This window comes from Monodon monoceros, unplaced genomic scaffold, assembly GCF_005190385.1.
Source record: "Monodon monoceros isolate NGI ecotype Baffin Bay Population unplaced genomic scaffold, NGI_Narwhal_1 Super_Scaffold_15, whole genome shotgun sequence".
NCBI lineage: Eukaryota > Metazoa > Chordata > Mammalia > Artiodactyla > Monodontidae > Monodon > Monodon monoceros.
The window spans coordinates 39,177,814-39,195,055 of record NW_021703771.1 but is presented as its reverse complement, the minus strand read 5'-3'; the positions used below and the strand labels follow the sequence as shown (position 1 = coordinate 39,195,055).

General features: G+C 40.4%; 1 protein-coding gene across 1 annotated transcript in view; it reads right to left on the bottom strand.

Annotated features, from left to right (window-relative positions):
* Positions 1–6,040: 6,040 nt before the first annotated feature.
* The window catches only part of CEP57L1 (centrosomal protein 57 like 1), a 115,617-nt gene continuing 104,415 nt past the window's right edge, over positions 6,041–17,242 (bottom strand). Inside the window, exons 18-23 of the transcript XR_003793715.1 lie at positions 16,279–16,432; positions 15,424–15,531; positions 14,836–14,993; positions 12,029–12,181; positions 10,289–10,529; positions 6,041–6,364 (exon numbers count right to left, since the gene is read on the bottom strand). The gene's annotated coding sequence lies outside the window, so the exon portion shown is untranslated. The remainder of the gene's footprint in view (positions 6,365–10,288; positions 10,530–12,028; positions 12,182–14,835; positions 14,994–15,423; positions 15,532–16,278; positions 16,433–17,242) is intronic.

Here is a 17,242-nt window from a genome sequence, read left to right as displayed (position 1 = left end):
CCCAGGCTGAGAGAGATCAGTGGATTAAACTCTTCTAATTTTTAGCTATATGATTTAATCATCTAAAGTCTTGATCCTGTTTTCACGTTTGTAAAATAGCATGACATTGAAAAATAAGTTGCTGTGAGAATTAAATGTTAGAATGTGTGTAAAGCTCAGTGACTGGTACCTCATAGGTGTTCAGTACATGCCAGTTCTCTCCTGGCCAGGGATGGCAGTAGTCAGTCAGCCCTGTAGGATCTACAAGAATCTGTGGTTTACACTTATTTCCATAGACATCTTTGCTAATGTCGAGAAGGATGAGGTCATGCACCCAGGGCCCTAAGGAAAACTGTGAGGAAGGTGATATTGACCTATGGTCCTACCCCTGCCCTCTGGAGAGTTGCCCTCTCTGCCTGAACCTGGGCATATACCCCATTCTCATAAGATATGCTCTTTCATAGTGGCACTGATCCTCATGAAAACACTGATTGTCAATGGCTTAGCTGGGTTACTTGTATTCTAACAGTGGTTCTCAGAATTCCAACAAGTCCTTATGGTAGAAACTGTTGGCTGTTCCCCAATATCCATTTTCCTCTTCTCCCACAGTACTTGAATATGTAGCTTAGCACATGGCCACCCAGATAAAGATGACATTTCCCAGCTTCTCTTGCAGCTAGGTGTAGCTACGTGACTAAGTTCTGGCCAATGGAATGAAAGTAAAAATGCCATGTGGCAGCTTCTGGGAATCACCCTCAAGTGGCAGCTTCCCCATTCCCATTTTCCATTCCGCTGCTTAGCACATGAATGTGACAGCTGGAGCTCCATCTCAGACCAAGTGTTGATCTCAGGTATGGAGGCCACATTTGTTGGAACTTCAGGATGGAAGTAGCATGGGCCCCTGAGGACTCCATGAAGCAGAGTCATCACATCAGCTCTGTACTTCCTACCCCTGGATGTTAATATGAGGGAAAAATAGAGAAATTTCCATCTCCTTTAATCCTCTGTTATTTTGTTTTTAACTACGACCGACACACAAACCTAATCTTAACTAATAAAGTCCCCAGGACTCTAAAGATAGACTACCAGTTTTTATGACAGGCAGTGGGGAAGAAAACTTTGGACAGGGATATTGGGAAGAGACAGTGAAAGAGAAAGTTGTCTAACCGGGTATCTCTAAGTGGCTTCCCATTCTGCCTGTGGGCAGAGGTAGCTCCTGTCTGTTCCAGGTAAGTATGTACATCAGTGTATTTCTGTGTAAACATCCCACAACCCAAAGACTGGAGAGGACCCTAGGAGGTGACATGGTGCACTCCTGTTCCTTAATATAGGAACACAGGATCATCATCTCTCTGTTATTTAAAATAAAAAAAAATTCATAGGAAATCCATGAGGGGGGTTGAATTTTGATAGTTTCTATTTGACCCAGAATATTGGGTGAGAGGGGCTCTACCGAAGCCTTTTGCCTCTGGGACTTATATTGCTCTTGTGTTCAGCATTGCCTGATATGGCTCCAGACGGAAGCCTAGGAGTCACAGCTTTTCTCTGTGGGGTTGTGACTTTTTCAGCTGCTTCTAAAATTACCCAGAATTACACAGGAAGGAATAGGAAGTGATGTCAAGTTACAGTGAAAGACACTTTGAAGGAATGACTGAACAAACCACAAAAATACTGTTGGACCGGCAGATTGCCAGGAAGAAAGGAAGCGCGCACAGCAGGCTAGGGTGAGTAAAGATAGACAGCCCAGCATCCTCCCGGAAAAGCGAACAAGCCACAGCCCACAGAAGCAAACTGCTTAGGAAATGCCGTAAGTCCATGAGTGTATTCCCCTAAGAGAACTGGACACAGCGCAGTTAAGCAGAGGGCTAACGAGAAACCAGAATGTCAATACCACCTGTGTTCATTCTCTCTTCCTGGGTAGGTTAATTCTTTGACATTTACACTGCCTTGTGGCTGGGTCTTTGAAACCAGAATGGCTGAGTTCATGTTTTTTGACAGTTCAGGGATTTCCACTGATTGCCAATCTCATTTTCTCCCGGAAAATTGGCAGGGGCAGTGGAGTGGGACGTAGAGTGGAGGGAATAATTAGGGGAAAAGTAAGCCTATTATGTATTTCCCACCTGCCCAAATGTCTCTACGGTTTACTTGTGTATACCCACAAAGTAAAAAGACTAGAAGGATATATACCAAATGTTAACAATGCTGTTGTTATATTTGGGTGATAGAATAATGGGTGATTTTTATATTCTCCCTTGAACTTTTCTATATTTCCCGAATTTTCTGTGATAAATACATGTCACTATTGTCATCAGAAAATGTTTGTTTTTAAAATGTCCTATTGAATTTAATGACGAAAGCCAGGAAAAAGGTGTTTCATGTTTCCCTAAACTTTCTGTACATTGGAGCTACCACACACAACACCACTTTTGTGAGAGCACGCCACGTACTCACTATATTGCATTATCGCTGGAGATGGAGGGGGGCAGGAACACAGATGGGGAAAACGGCTGTCCCCTTCTTCCCTCCTTCATGTGGCCAGTGAGAAGAAGCAAAAGAAGAGGCAAAGGATGCAGTGTTTTCTGCCACTTCACCACTCCATAAAGTTAAAGAACAGCGACCAATGTAAACTGTAGCTTTAGAAATATGATGGTCGATAGCAGTATTTAATGTCTGTACATAGCCATTTTAATAATCAGGTGTTTTTGAGAAGAATGGAATTGGACACAGTAATAGAATTACAGGTCTGGGAGTATCTACGCAGGGGTAGCTGGTCCTTCTTCTGATCAGGACTACAGTTAAATTATCTTAAGTTTTCTTCAAAAGAATATCCCAAAATGCAGTCCATTTGGATCAGAATTAACTCTTTCTAGTTATACATCGTTGTCAATTAACAAGGACATGAAAATCTGACCTTTCTTATCTCCCAAACCCAGATCTTTAAGTGTATGTGGAATTAGAATTGTGTTTAAAGAAAAGCCTTCAATGCTAATAGTAAATACAAAACATTTTAAAACTCTCTAAAGAAAGGTTACTGGCCAACAGTATTTACTAAGAATTTTTCAGAAACTGTTTTGAAGTTGCACTACATTTAGTGTCTGTATTCTCTCAGAGCTGTCCAAATGAACAGTCCTCTGAGGTTTGCCTTCCTTCATGCAGAAGGCCCTTAAGAAAGTTATTTTTCATAGGGTATTGGTGTTCAGAATGAGGATGCTGCCCAGCATACACGTGCTAAAATTCATACTTGACTGCTATGTGCTTGCAAAATAGTAACAGAGCTTTAAAATTCATATCCACATTCCTGTGACTCCTCCCAGTTGCCACCTTTTCCTTAATCCTAATCTCATTTGACTAGTATTCAACATTCAGAATGGCAACACACTACTATTGGTGCTCTGATACTGCATAAAGCGCTTGACCAAAGCAGACATACTGGAGGAGGTCACAAAGTAACACCCACAGGAAAATGTGAAGGAAGGTAGAAAACTATTGGTTGTTGCCTCAGGATTTCCTTTTTAAACCCTGGGCTATTTTCTGTTCCCTACTTGGATAGCTCTTCTCCAGGTTGTGTGCATGGCTGACTCCTTCCTGTTCACCAAATTTCAGCTCAGATGCCCCCCACTCTGAAAGATCTTGGCTGACCTCTCTATCAGAGGATGTTCCTCTCTACCCCACTGCCCTCTACTTCTTGGTTTTCTGCATGGCACCCACACATTAGGGATGTAGATTTACTTCTTTGTTACTCGTTTATTGCATGTTTCTTTCCTTAAGCCCAGCACAATTCATGGCACAAAAGGTAGTACCCATGCAATTATCACTGAATGAATGAATGGGAAACTGGAAAACTTGTATGACACTAATGTGTAGGGTAATTTGTGTGTGTGTGTATGTTATGTTTCTCCCCATGCTCCACCTCTAGGAACTATAGATATTGTAAGTCTCTTTAGGGTCTATTTACCATAAATCAGCTTGAAAATACAGTGTTCACATTTTTCTCCCTTTGGTCAATTCCAAGAACAACTAGCCAGTAACTAGCCAGAGGAAGTGGTATTCTTTCCCTTCTTTCCTTCCTTCTTCCCTCCTCCCTCCTCCTTTTACCACTATCGGCCCCCAGGAGTTTAGTTCCCCCTACTCTCATAGCCAAGGAGGAAAACAGATTTGTGGTGATGGCTCTCAGATGTTAATACCAGAACTTCCCAGGTAATTTCATCAGCATCATTGACTGTCAGGATCCTAGGAGCAGAGGTCTTGTTCAGAGATACCTGGGCTCACTCTGACTTCACTCTCCTCCTTTCTTCCCTATTCCCTGTGTCCTCCCCCACAAGTTTGGTTCCAGAAGCAGAAGAGTCAGATGTTTTTTAAATTTCCCCTTGTTAGTAGAAGGTCTTCTTGAATGCTGACATATACCTCAATGTGAAACAGCAATGGACTAGGTAAAATGTGGCTGTTTTCTCAACTCTGGCAGGATATTAGCTGAGGAGCGGGTATCACTGGTAGCTGCATACCCTGTCAGGGAATTCAGGGGCCAGGGAAAGCCATGCTATGATATGCTGCATCTCCTCCTGGTCTGTGTGGCCAACTCATTTTTCATTAGATTCTCTAGGTTTTTCTCTACACAGATTAAAAAGGTATAGAAGGGGTGTGTGTGTGTGTGCGTGCGTGCATGTGTGTACACAGAGGCATGCTTCCAGCATGTGTTTGCTTACAGCCAATCTGTAACTCATTAGATGCATTTCAGGCTTCACTTTCCCCCATACCCACCCCGGGATGGTGGACCATGACAGTGCTTCTTTCTCTAGCATTTTACTAAAATTCTCCATACCTGTGACTTTATGTGTGATTTTTAGTCACTCTACAATTATCTTTAGGGGTGAAAGTAATAGAATTATTATGCAGAATGGGCTCACTACAAATTCATGCCCTCTTACTTCGACTGGGCTCTCTGAGCTACATCGTCATATTCTTTTCTTGCTGGTGGTCCTGTGGCCTTCCCCCCACAGCGATACCCCTCCTCACGTGCCACTCATACCTTCTACCTCACTAATTCAGACCTCCTCCTCCTCTCTCTCTGAGACAGCCGGGGCCATTCACAAGCTCCAGCATCTTATCTTTTGCACCTGAAAATTCTATGTACCTCATTCACCTCAAGGGAAGTGATGCCATTCTCCTTTTCTCAAAATTACTCCTCCACCTGGTTTCTTCATCCCATACCCTCTTCTTTCCCCAGGGTCACCTGTTTCTCAGATTTACCCTTTCATGTCTTCCATCTCTTCTTCTCCACTGATCCTTCCTCTCAGACTATAAACACACCAGGTCTTCCCATCTTCAATAAGTAAATGAAACAAAACTCTTCCCTTAGAGCAACAAATGAATAATAGCCAATTATAGTTTCAAAAATCTTATAGTTCCATTGTAAAGATAAGTATCCACTAGCTTTGTGTAGAAACATCCTTTCGTTGCCAAACTCCATGCCTATTCTATGTAGCAGCTACCTAACTGGCTTCCCTGCCTCCAATCTCTCCCTTTTTCAATCCAACTAATAGCCTGCCACCACATTAATCTTCCTAAAATACAGGTTTGTATATATATCACTTCCCTTATAGGATTAAGCACAAATTTCCTTAGTCTGGAATTCTGGGCATTCACAAGATGCCCCTACCCCCCCCCCCCCCCCCCAAAAAAAAAACTTCTCTTCACTCTATTTCCATGTGACTCTTCCACTCAACCTAACTGAGCTTGAACACTCCATATACCGTATCTCCTCTGCACTGTTGTTCATGCTTCCCTCCTGGAATAGGCTCCCCACTTCCCTCTCCACTACCACTTCCCTAAGCCCTATGCTTCCTTCAAGCCCAGCTCAATTTCCTCCTCCTTCAAGAGACTTCCCCCAATAGAACCAACCCTGTGAAGATCACTTTCTCTCTAAATACTCACAATATTTAACATCTGTCCAACTCATCTAGTGTTCAGCACTAGAGTGTGCAACTTTGCATTGGTATTTACTGGTTGAGTATAAGTCCCGGCAGCAAGAACATCTTGTATTACACCTCTTTACATCCCTCTTTCAAATTATCATTTAATATTTTTTATAATGAAAACAAACCCAGCTAGGTATACAGCTTTTAGGGGAGGATCTCTAAAAAAACTACAAAAGTAAATTTCTAAGGTCTACACACAGGTGGTGAGTTGAACAGAAAGGCGTATTGGTTATTTCTTCCTGTTGTACCTGGTAGAGGTTGATGTTGCTATAAATAGTCTCCCAGATTTGGTCATAGTTGCCCTGATGCAAACCCTGGGAAGCCACAAATGTTGGATGAGACGAAGCCAGCGAGACTGTTTTTGCAGCATGATCTTGGAGCACTTGCATTACTCTCTCAGGGTTGGAAATCTTGAGTAGAAGAGAGAGGAGAAGGGATGGTTGGGAGAAGGGTTATTCCCTACTTTTCAGCAAGAATCTGGTCATGTTCACATGAACAAGAAAGAAGTCCCAGGTGGGACTTTATTCAATTAAAAAATAAAAGTAAACTCAAACATCATGATTCCCTTAGGCATGTTCCTCCATTCAACACTGTAGCTATTCATATGTACACAGCAACTCATTTAAAATTCTGTGACAACCCCCTCAACACAACAGCAGGTGCACCCCCACACGTGTTGTGGCACCAATGAAAAGATAAACACTCATCAGTTTTGGGTTTGTCTACTCCTAGGAAGCTGTGAGGAGATAGAGGGGGAGGCAGCTGGGTAGTGTGAGAAAAGCACAGGCTTTGTAAGGACACAGACCTGGGCTCATATTCCTGCTGGAATCCTGGCTTTTCATGCAAAGCAGGACAAGTCAACCTAACAAGAACACTAGTGAGGTCTCTCCTAGGATTGCTGCAATAATGCCTGGCATGTAGTAAGTGCTGAATAAATGTTCCTTTTCCTCCTCTAGAGGTAAAAAAATCAAATAATAGTCCCAGAGCTGAACTTCTACTTCAATGATACACATATTACTATATTTCAATTATTTTAATACCACAAGGAACCTCAAAGATAATTTAGTCCAATCCCCATCAAAATCCCAGTGGCATTTTTTGTTGAAGTAGAAAAATTCATCCTAAAATGCATATGGAATCTCAAGGGACCCCAAATAGCAAAAATAATTTTGAAAAAGAAGAACAAAGTTGGAGGACTCACACTTCCTGATTTCAAAACATATTACAAAGATACATTAATCAAAATGGTGTGGTACTGGCATACATTAGACATACAGACCAATGGAATAAAATAGCGAGCCTAGAAATAAACCCTTGAGTGTATAATCAAATGATCTTAGTAAGGGTGTCAAGACCACTCAAAAGAGAAGGGGACAGTCTCTTCAACAAATGGTTCTGGGGAAAAACTGGATAGCCACATACAAAATAATGAAGTTGGATCCTTATCTTATACCATATACAAAAGTTAACTGAAAATGGATTAAAGATCTAAACATAAGACCTAAAACTTTATAAAACTCTTAGACGAAAACAGGGGAAATTTTTCATGATACTGAACTTGGCAATGATTTCTTGGATATGACACAAAAAGAACAGTCAAAAAAAAAAAAAAATCAGGGACTTCCCTGGTGGTCCAGTAGTTAAGACTTTGCCTTCCAATACAGGGGTGCAGGTTTGATCCCTGGTCAGGGAGCTAAGATCCCACATGCCTCGTGGCCAAAAAACCAAAACAGCAGCAATATTGTAACAAATTCAATAAAGACTTTAAAAATGGTCCACATCACACACACAAAAAAATCTTAAAAAACAAAATCAAACACAGACAAACATGACTACATCAAGCTTAAAAAATTCTGTGCAAAGGACAAAATTAACAGAGTGAAAAGGCAACCTACAGAATGGGAGAATATATTTGCAAATAATATATCTGATAAGGAGTTAATATCCAGAATATATAAAGAACTCCTACAACTTAACAATTTAAAAATCAAATAACCCAATTAAAAAATGGGCAAATAATTTCAAAAGACATTTCTCCAAATATGACATACAAATGACCAACAAGCATATGAAAAAATGCTCAAAATCACTAATCATTAGAGAAATGAAAAGCAAAACCACAGTGAAACATCACCTCATATCTATTAAGATGACTAATGTAAAAAAAAAGAGAAAGAAAGAAAATAACAACTGTTAGTGAGGATACAGAGAAGTTGAACCCTTTTGCACTATTGGTGGGATTGTAAAATGCTGCAACTACTATGGAAAATACTATGGAGCTTCCTCAAAAGAAATTAAAAACAGAATTATCTTACAATCCAGAAATTCCACTTCTGGGTACATATACAAAAGAACTGAAAGCAGGATCTCAAAGAGATATTTATGCATCCGTGTCCACAGTAGCATTATTCACAACAGCCATGATGCGAAAGCAACCCAAATGTCCAACAACAAATGAACAGTTAAAATGTGGTGGATACATACAAAGAAATATTATTCAGCATTAAAAAGGAAGGAAATTCTGACATCCCCTACAACATGGATGAGCCTTGAGGACATTATGGTGGGTAAAATAAGCCAGTCACAAAAACACAAATACTGTATACTTCCATAATATGTGGTACCTAGAGTAGTCAAACTCATAGAAACAGAAAATAGAATGGTGGTTGCTAGGATCTAGGGGGAGAGAGGAATGAGGAGTTACTGTTTAATGGGTAAAGAGTTACAGTTTGCCAGATGAAAAGAGTTCTGGAGAGGGATGGTGGTGATGGTTGTACAACAATATGAATTACTTAATACCACTGAACTGTACACTTCAAAATGGTTAAAATGGTAAATTTCATGTTTTGTGTATTTTACCACAATTTAAGGAAAGAGAAGGAAAAAAGGAAAAAAATAATATAAAGGGATCCCATGTAACCCTCACTCTGTTTCCCCCAATGTTAATATCTTGCAAAACTATAGTACAGTATCACAACCTGGATATTGACATTGATACAGTCAAGATATAGAACAGATTCATCACAAGGATCCTTCATGTTGCCCTTTTATAGTTACACTCCCTTCCCTTCCCCTCCAGTCTCTCCTTAACCCCTAGAATCCATGAATCTGTTCTCTATTTCTATAATTTTGTCATTTCAAGAGTATTGTATAAATGGACTCATACAGTATTTATGGGATTGAGTTTTTTCACTCACACAGTTCTCTGGAGATTCATCCAAGTTCTTGAGTATCTCAGTAATTTGATCCTTTTTTATAGCTGATTGCTATTTCAGGGTATGGATGTACTTCAGTTTATTCACCCACTGAAGGACATCCAGATTGTTTGCAGTTTTTGGATATTGTGAATAAAGCTGATATAAATGTTCATGAAAAACAAGGAAGAAGGAAATCTGGTCACATGCTACAACATGGATGGACTTTGAGGACATTCTGATAAGTGAAATAAGCCAGAACAAAAGTACAAATACTGTATGATCCTATGTATATGAGGTATCTAAGAGCAGTCAAATTCAGAAACAAAGTGGAATGTGGTTGACAGGGGCTAGGAGGAGGAGGAAATAAGGAGTTGTTTAGTAGGCAGAGAGTTTCAGCTTTGCAAGAGAAAAAGTTCTGGAGATCTATTTCACAACACTGTGAATATACTGAACACTAATGAACTGTACACTTAAAAATGGTTAAGATGATAAATTTTATGCTATGTGTTTTTTTTTTACCACAATAAAAATAAGGTAATTTAGTCCAATATTTTGGTTTCACAGATGAGGAAACTAAAACTCAAAGAGGTTATGTGACTAGAGCAATATCACACAGAGACTTAGTGTTAAAGCTGTACTAAAATCCAGCTGTTTTGACAATTGTTACTCTCTAGTGAAAGCTAACAGGATAAAAAAGTTTGGCGATTAGATTAGAAAATTCCAAATATAGCCTTCGTAGTGAAACCATAACTAACATTTTTTAAAAGTGGAAAGAATTCAATTTTCTGAGAACAGAATTTTATCTACAAGGGATCATGGTTCTTTTTTTACCTTCAAAAACTTTGCTTGGAGTTGCATTAATACATCTGTTCTCCGTTCTTTTAGTTTGGTCAAAAGCTTCTTTTGCCAAGGATCACATTTTGGCTTAATCTAGTGGACAACCATGTTCACACAAACTTACAATATAACAGAATGGTTTTCAATAAAAGTTGCAAGCAAAGAGAATAAAGGACCTTCTGAAATGGGATCTGGCCTTTAGTGCTAGGAAGTGTGCTAGAGCATGTGAAGTCTTGGAAAGGGTCTGTGTGGCTTCACAGATCTGTGGAGGGAGATGGCAACAGAAGTTCTTGTTTCTACCTGGCCTGTGAGATGCAGTAGCTCCATCTGGGATGACACAGCACTATCCAATGGCAGAAGGGACTCCAATTCCATCAGTGTTGGGCATTGCCCTTAATTTATGGGGCAAGAGAAGTTTGTCCACAAAAACTCCTTGTGGCGGGACTTCCCTGGCGGTCCAGTGGTTAAGACTCTGCGCTTCCAATGCAGGGGGCGCGGGTTCCATCCCTGGTTGGGGAACTAACATCCCACAAGCCTTGTACTGCAGCCAAAAAAAAAACCCCCACAAAACCCCTTTTGGTTCCACATGTAAAACTTCACCTTTCATATTAACAAGTTGTATTTAAAAAATTAGTACTATGGCTGTAAATATCACTACATCAATATACTGACAACTCTCAAATTTAGATCTAGCTCTAAGCTCCAGCCTGTTATATCCAACTATCTCCTTGATATTTATACTTGAATGGCATGTGTAACAATCTAAAACAGAAAGCCTGGCTTCCCCTATACCAACCACCTATTTGCTCAAGCCCCAGATTTAGGAAGAATCTGTGGTTTCTCTGCTTTCCTTCCATCCATCTTTATCACATAAGACTTTTCTTTCCTTCATGATACAGTTGATCCTCATTATTCATGGGTTTCGTATTTGTGGATTTGCCTACTCACTAAAACTTATTTGTAATCTCAAAATCTATTCAGAGCTTTCCTGGACAATCATGGACATGCACAGAATAGTGAAAAGCTTGAATCACCCAACTCTGTATTTCCAGCTGAGGTCAAACAAGTTGACATTCCACCTTGTTGTTTCAGCTTATACTGTAAACAAATGTCCTTTTTACGGTCTAGTTAGTGCCACATTTTAATATTTTTTGTGCTTTTCGTTAGCTATTTCACTGTTTAAAATGGCCCCCAAGCATAGAGCTGAAGAGCTCCCTCGTGTTCCCAAGTATAGGAAGGCTGTGATGTGTCTTACAGAAGGAATTGTGTTCAAAAAGCTTCATTCAGGCATGAGTTATAGGCCATGAGTTCAATGTTAATGAATCAACAACATATATAAAATAAAGTGTCTTTAAACAGAAACACACAATAAGTAGTTATGTATTGATTATGTATGATGAACCTAACCCCATATTTCCCCTATGAGCTGTGGTTCAGGATTTAATTCAGTGTTCGTGGCAACTTTATAGAACATAACCACCCCAAATAATGAGAATCGACTGTATTTACCACTACCTCAAATCATCTCATTTAATCTGCTCACTTTCGTATTATTGTGAATTGTGTATCTCCAGCACCAAGGGCCATGCCTGACACACAATATGTAGTCAATAAATAGTTTTTGACTAAAAAACTGGATTTACACAGCTCAATTATAACTTTGAGTGTTATTCTTTGTTCTTGACAAGTAGCCAAGGTCACTAACAACAAGAAAGGAGTTCTGACACAAAGGAGAGGGGCACAGGAGTATGTGGGAACTTCCAGAGAAGGCAGATCAGCCTGGTTAACTTCAACATAGACCCGAGGCAGGAAGGAGCTGGGAGATGCTGGTATGCAAGGCCAGGTTCTCTGAGCTGCCTCTCCTGAGTCAGGTAGGCACCTACCCTTGCTCCTAGGGGACAGTTTGCTGAGGGCATTGAGGAGAGGGGATAATAGGGATCTGACAGACCTGATGCTGCCACATTGCCTGGCCTCCCTGGAGGACACTTTATGACACTGCTTACATCATTCACAGGTGACTGTCACCACAGGTCTCCTTACCTTTATAAAGGAAATCCAGTTGGCTCTCTTTTTCAAGGCCATACCAGGTCCTACCAAACCCAAATTCTCCACTTTAGCTATCTCAGCGTCATAATCTGGAAATGTTCGCATTCTCTGTTGCTCCATGAAGATGCTTTGAAATTTTGGGGAAACCTAAATAGGATTGAGAAAAGAGAAGCGGAGCCCAGAAAAAAAAGACTCAGGTTGTAGGCAATTTCAGAAACAGGTACTGATTGCCTCTGAAACAGTCCTGGAGTCAAACTAATTCATAAAACATGATTCTATGACAGTAACAGGACCTTAAAGGTATATACCTAAGGGGCACATGTATTCAGTCAGCCCATTACCATAACTGTGTGTCGTGTTACTTGTTCTGAATATCTGCTCCAAAGATTAGAAATAATGTAATATATTTATTTATATGTATTTTGAGTTGGACCATAAATGGGAAGTAAACTGTCCATCTTTGGAAACACATTCCCTTTTCCTGGCCACCTGGTAAATGAGAAAATCTAAGGGTTAGATAAATCCTGCTCTCAGAAGCCTGACCAGGATATTGCTAGAGAGAAGGGTCCAGATGCTGGGGCCTGTTAAAAATCTTTAAGGTACCTCAGTCAAACCCCTCACATCTCAGTTCCAGACTGAGGCTACCAGTGCATTCTATGATATAACTTCCTACTGCCAAGATGTAGATACTGCTTCCTCCCTTCTCCAGGGCAGACCCAGGCCTACCAAGCCATGCGAGCACATTCATCAGTGTACCAGCCACAGGGCGTCACGACTTCCTCAGTACAAGGTGAACTTTTTGAGGGATCTCTAGAATCTACCACATGGTGATGGTTGTAAAATAATGTGGATGCTCTTACTGCCACTGAGCCTAGAAATAGTTAAAATAGTAAATCTTATGTATATTTTATTACACACACACAGAGACAGAAAGACAGGCAGAGAAAAAGACAGAGAGATAGAGAGAGAGAAAGAACCTACCACAGTGCTGGCACACAGTAGGGCCTCAACAAAGGTTTCTGGAATAAATAAGTTCAGTGAGTCACAGAGCTAAAGATTCTTCCAGTTAATGCTGGTACCTCCCAGGCTGTGCTGTCCAATACTGTTGCCCCAGCCACATGTGGCTATTTAACATTTAAATGCAAATTTATTAAAATTAAATAAAATTTAAAATTTAGTTCATTTACTCTACCCACATCTCAAGTGCTCAAAGGCCACATGTGACTAGTGTTAACACATCGGACAGACACAGATCATACCCCTCAGTGCAGGAAGTTCGATGAGACAGTGCTAGTCTAAGGCTAGGGTGGCAAACTTTTTCCTAAAGGGGTGGATAGTAAATATTTTAGACTTTGCAGACCACATGGTCTCTGTTGCAACTACTCGACTCTGCAGTTATAGTGGAAAGCAGCCACAGACAGTACATAAATGAAATGGCATGGCTGTATTCCAATAAAACTTTATTGCAAAAAAACTAGGTGGTGGGCTATAGGCTGTAGTTTGCTGACCCTGCTCTAGGGCATTAGAGAACCAAAATAAACACTCTTCCTGTTTGTAGAAATTCTTCCTACACGAAAAATTTGTTGTAGTGTGATTATCTTGGAAGCACAATTAGCATTGCGCATAATACTGTTATAAGGAAATCAAAAGTAGAAACTGTCTCTATATAAAGAAGACAAGCTATCCTTTGGGGACAGGGCTGCTCTGTGGGAGGGCTCTGCAGCCTCATGTTCCTTTGTTATCACCGATGATAGTCTACTGTGCCATAAACTACTTTTATTTATTTGGACTCTTTTTAAACACCACCTTGTTCTGATTCTGGTTTTCGTCTATCATAGGACGCTGATAATGAGGGTGAGGATATTCCCATAGAAGCACTCTCTGCTGAAGACAGTGCTGCTGCTGATATGAAAAGAAAGACAAAAGCTAAACATCATCATCACCTTCAAAGAAACCAGAGGACATGTCATACCACTGGTTTCAGTGAGCTTAAAGAGTCTGTGTTACATACTAACAAAAATAATCCTAGGAAAATCATGCTGGAACAAACACACATGGATGCAGAACTGCAAGGGCAAAGCAAATGGTGATGAAACAGTGGCTCCTTCTTACACGAAGAATGTTCAAAAACATACAGATTTGATCTTTGCCTTTTTGGATAATCAACTTACTATTTTTACCTAACAAATATATATATTTACAAATATTATACACCCAGAGCTAGAAAAATATCTTTATGTTGAAACTCTGGCTGAAAACTTTATTATTGTAAATTCGAGGTTCTCTACATACAATCCTATTTTTCCCTTTGAAACAAGTTTTAACATGGCTTCTGATAGGATGATTTTTTTTCAAGGAGGTGCAACGTCATGTGATAGCAGACTAGACTGCGTGACTTTAAAAATCACTACACAATATACACTCTACTGAATATAAAGCATTTTGCCAAAAGGAGAGCTATTGGAACACTTTCTGATAATCAAAGGGCTTTAGACACTAAACAACTCCACAATATAAAACTGCCAAGTCTTGGCTATGTTTACATTATCTACTATGGATTATAACCTACCATTTTCTTTAAATTCCACTGAAAAATAATCCTACAATCCCTCTGGGCTGGATATTCAAGGGGCTCATAACTCTTACAGAGAGAAAGTTCAACTGCTAGTCTAAATTTCACTTATTACATTTTATCACTCTGGAAACAATTGTGGCAGTATGAATATTCAACTTTGTGGCAAATACTAGTATTTTCTTTTATGAACACCTATATTTGTATTAAGAAAGAATCCATAAAGTACCAAGGAAAAAAGTTCTATCTCCTCAGAAGCATCCCTTAGCTCTTCCATGTCATATGGGATACTGAAATGGGAGAGCAGGAGCCTCAGCTGAGGTTTCAGTTCTTCTGTTTCTGTTGTGTGTTGGGGCAGAAAGAAAGCAGCTTCTGTTCTTGTTGGCCCTGAAAAAAAATCCAAAATCAAGAGCACTAACACCAATGAACACCAGTCAGGGAGAGAAAAAGGAGAGTCCTTTGAGATAACTGGAGTCAGGGCTTCTTCTGCTGATGGGGAAGACCATTCTGCTCCATGCCCAACCTTCTCTTCCACAATCTGTAGACTGTCCCACACTCAGCCAGGCCTATCTGACAAATTCTTGGTGCTGGCTTTCTGGGGGAGGTAGCCAGGACCCTCCCTTCTCACAGACTGCAGGAGAAACCCAACATATCTTTTGGGGAATGACTTAGTGGGAACAGAACTACCTATAGTCCTTTGGGGTAAACAAAGAATATGATTTATAAGTTAACAAACAAATTAGGAGAAGCTGAGAACCTTCACCTCCTTTCGCCTGGCTCACTCCTACTCATCTCTAAGCACCCAGGTTGGACTTACCCCTGGATATGCTTTCTCTGATTCCCCACAGCTGGGTTGGCTGCCTCTCCAGGTGCACCTGGTAAATTCATCACGCAGAGTGAAAACCTGATCAGGTTTCTAAGTCATCTGTAATACAAGGTAAGGGCAAGAAGACTATTAAATTGATTCAGATAAGCAAAGTCTTTAAAAATCATGTAAAATTAAAAATGAAAAGAACCTTAGAGATCACTTCATCTGAAAGGTTTATTATGGAGATGAGTAAATTGAGGCCCAAGGAGATGAAATGACTTAAACATGTAGGCTCACAGTGAGGCCACAACAGAACAGGCCTAGAGCTCAGTACTCCCAACTTCAAGTTCATTGCTTTTCTCCTCTATTTTAATTGTCTAGTTATAAAGATGGAGATAATAATTTCTTTTCTTTTTTTTGGCAGCCCCACATGGTATATGGGATCTTAATTCCTTGACCAGGGATTGAACACGCACCCCCTGCATTGGAAATGTGGAGTCTTAGCCACTGGACTGCCAGAAGTCCCCAGGATGGAGATGATAATTTCTAAGGGAAGTGTTTGTTATTTTCTTCCATCAGAAAATATTAAATTAACACTTGTTAATTAAGAAGGTACAATTTTGGGGAATTCCCTGGTGGTCCACTGGTTAGGACTCAGTGCTTTCACTGCTGAGGCCCAGGTTCCATCCGTGGTTGGGGAACTAAGATCCCACAGGCTGAGTGGTGTGGCCAAATTAAAAAAAAAAGATATAACTTTTTGGTATATAGAGAAATTTCAAGCAAGATCAGGTGACAAAACAGCACATGTGCAAAATCACAATCTTCTTTTTTCCACATTTCCCAAGGGGAAAGAAGACTTCTTACCTGAAACGCTGGTATTCATAGAGCCTGGAAATACAGAACCCTGGATGTTAGGGTCAATGTCATTGACAGGGACCTTTTCATTTTCCTGACCAACCTTGGGGACTTCATCAACAGCTACACTCAGCACTTTGGAGATGGGCAAATACTGGAGGGCCTACAGAAGGGGACAACCAAGAGATCACACATCAACTCAGTTCTCACAGAAGCTTCCAGACTTTGTTTCAGGAGCAGCCCTTGACTTTGCAGAGGAGGAAGGAGGTGGAGGTGGGCCTCAGTAACTTGCCCTATCATGAAAGGTAAATCTGAAGCTGGGGGACCTGGTGATATCACCACCTCTAAGTGGCCTTAACCTCTAGGCAGGTCTACATTGATCAACCACCCATAACGGACAAGGCATTGTGTGAGGTGCTAGAGATACAAAGATAAATAAGATATGGACCAAATTCAAAGAGTTCAGAGTTTAGTGGGGGACCCAGGACTTATAAGCAGATCATTACTATCATTACTATACCATGTGACAGGGGAGAGATGATTCAGAGGTAGATCCCATAGTGACTGATTGGGGAAGGGATGATGTCAGGATGATGGCCAGGTTTCGTGGTTGGTTGTATCAGTGAGATGAGGTATAGAGGAGTAAGAAAAGATTAGGTGGCAAAACAGTAATCTTTCTAAAACAAACTTGATCACGTCACTGCTTTCTGATTCCTCTATCTTGTGTTAGGGCCTCTCCTCTGTGACTCTCTTTACTCTGTGATTATACTTACCACACTGTATTTAAGTTGGCTATTTACTTGCCCTTTTTCCTACCATCCTGTGACCCACTTACTTTTCTGCAAAGATTATATATTCCCTACATGGCCCAGGATATGTACCTGGCATAAATTAGACCCTCACTAGATGTTGCTGAATAAAAAAGTGGATCTACATTAGACAGCATAAATCCAGAACAAGAGGATGAAAACAA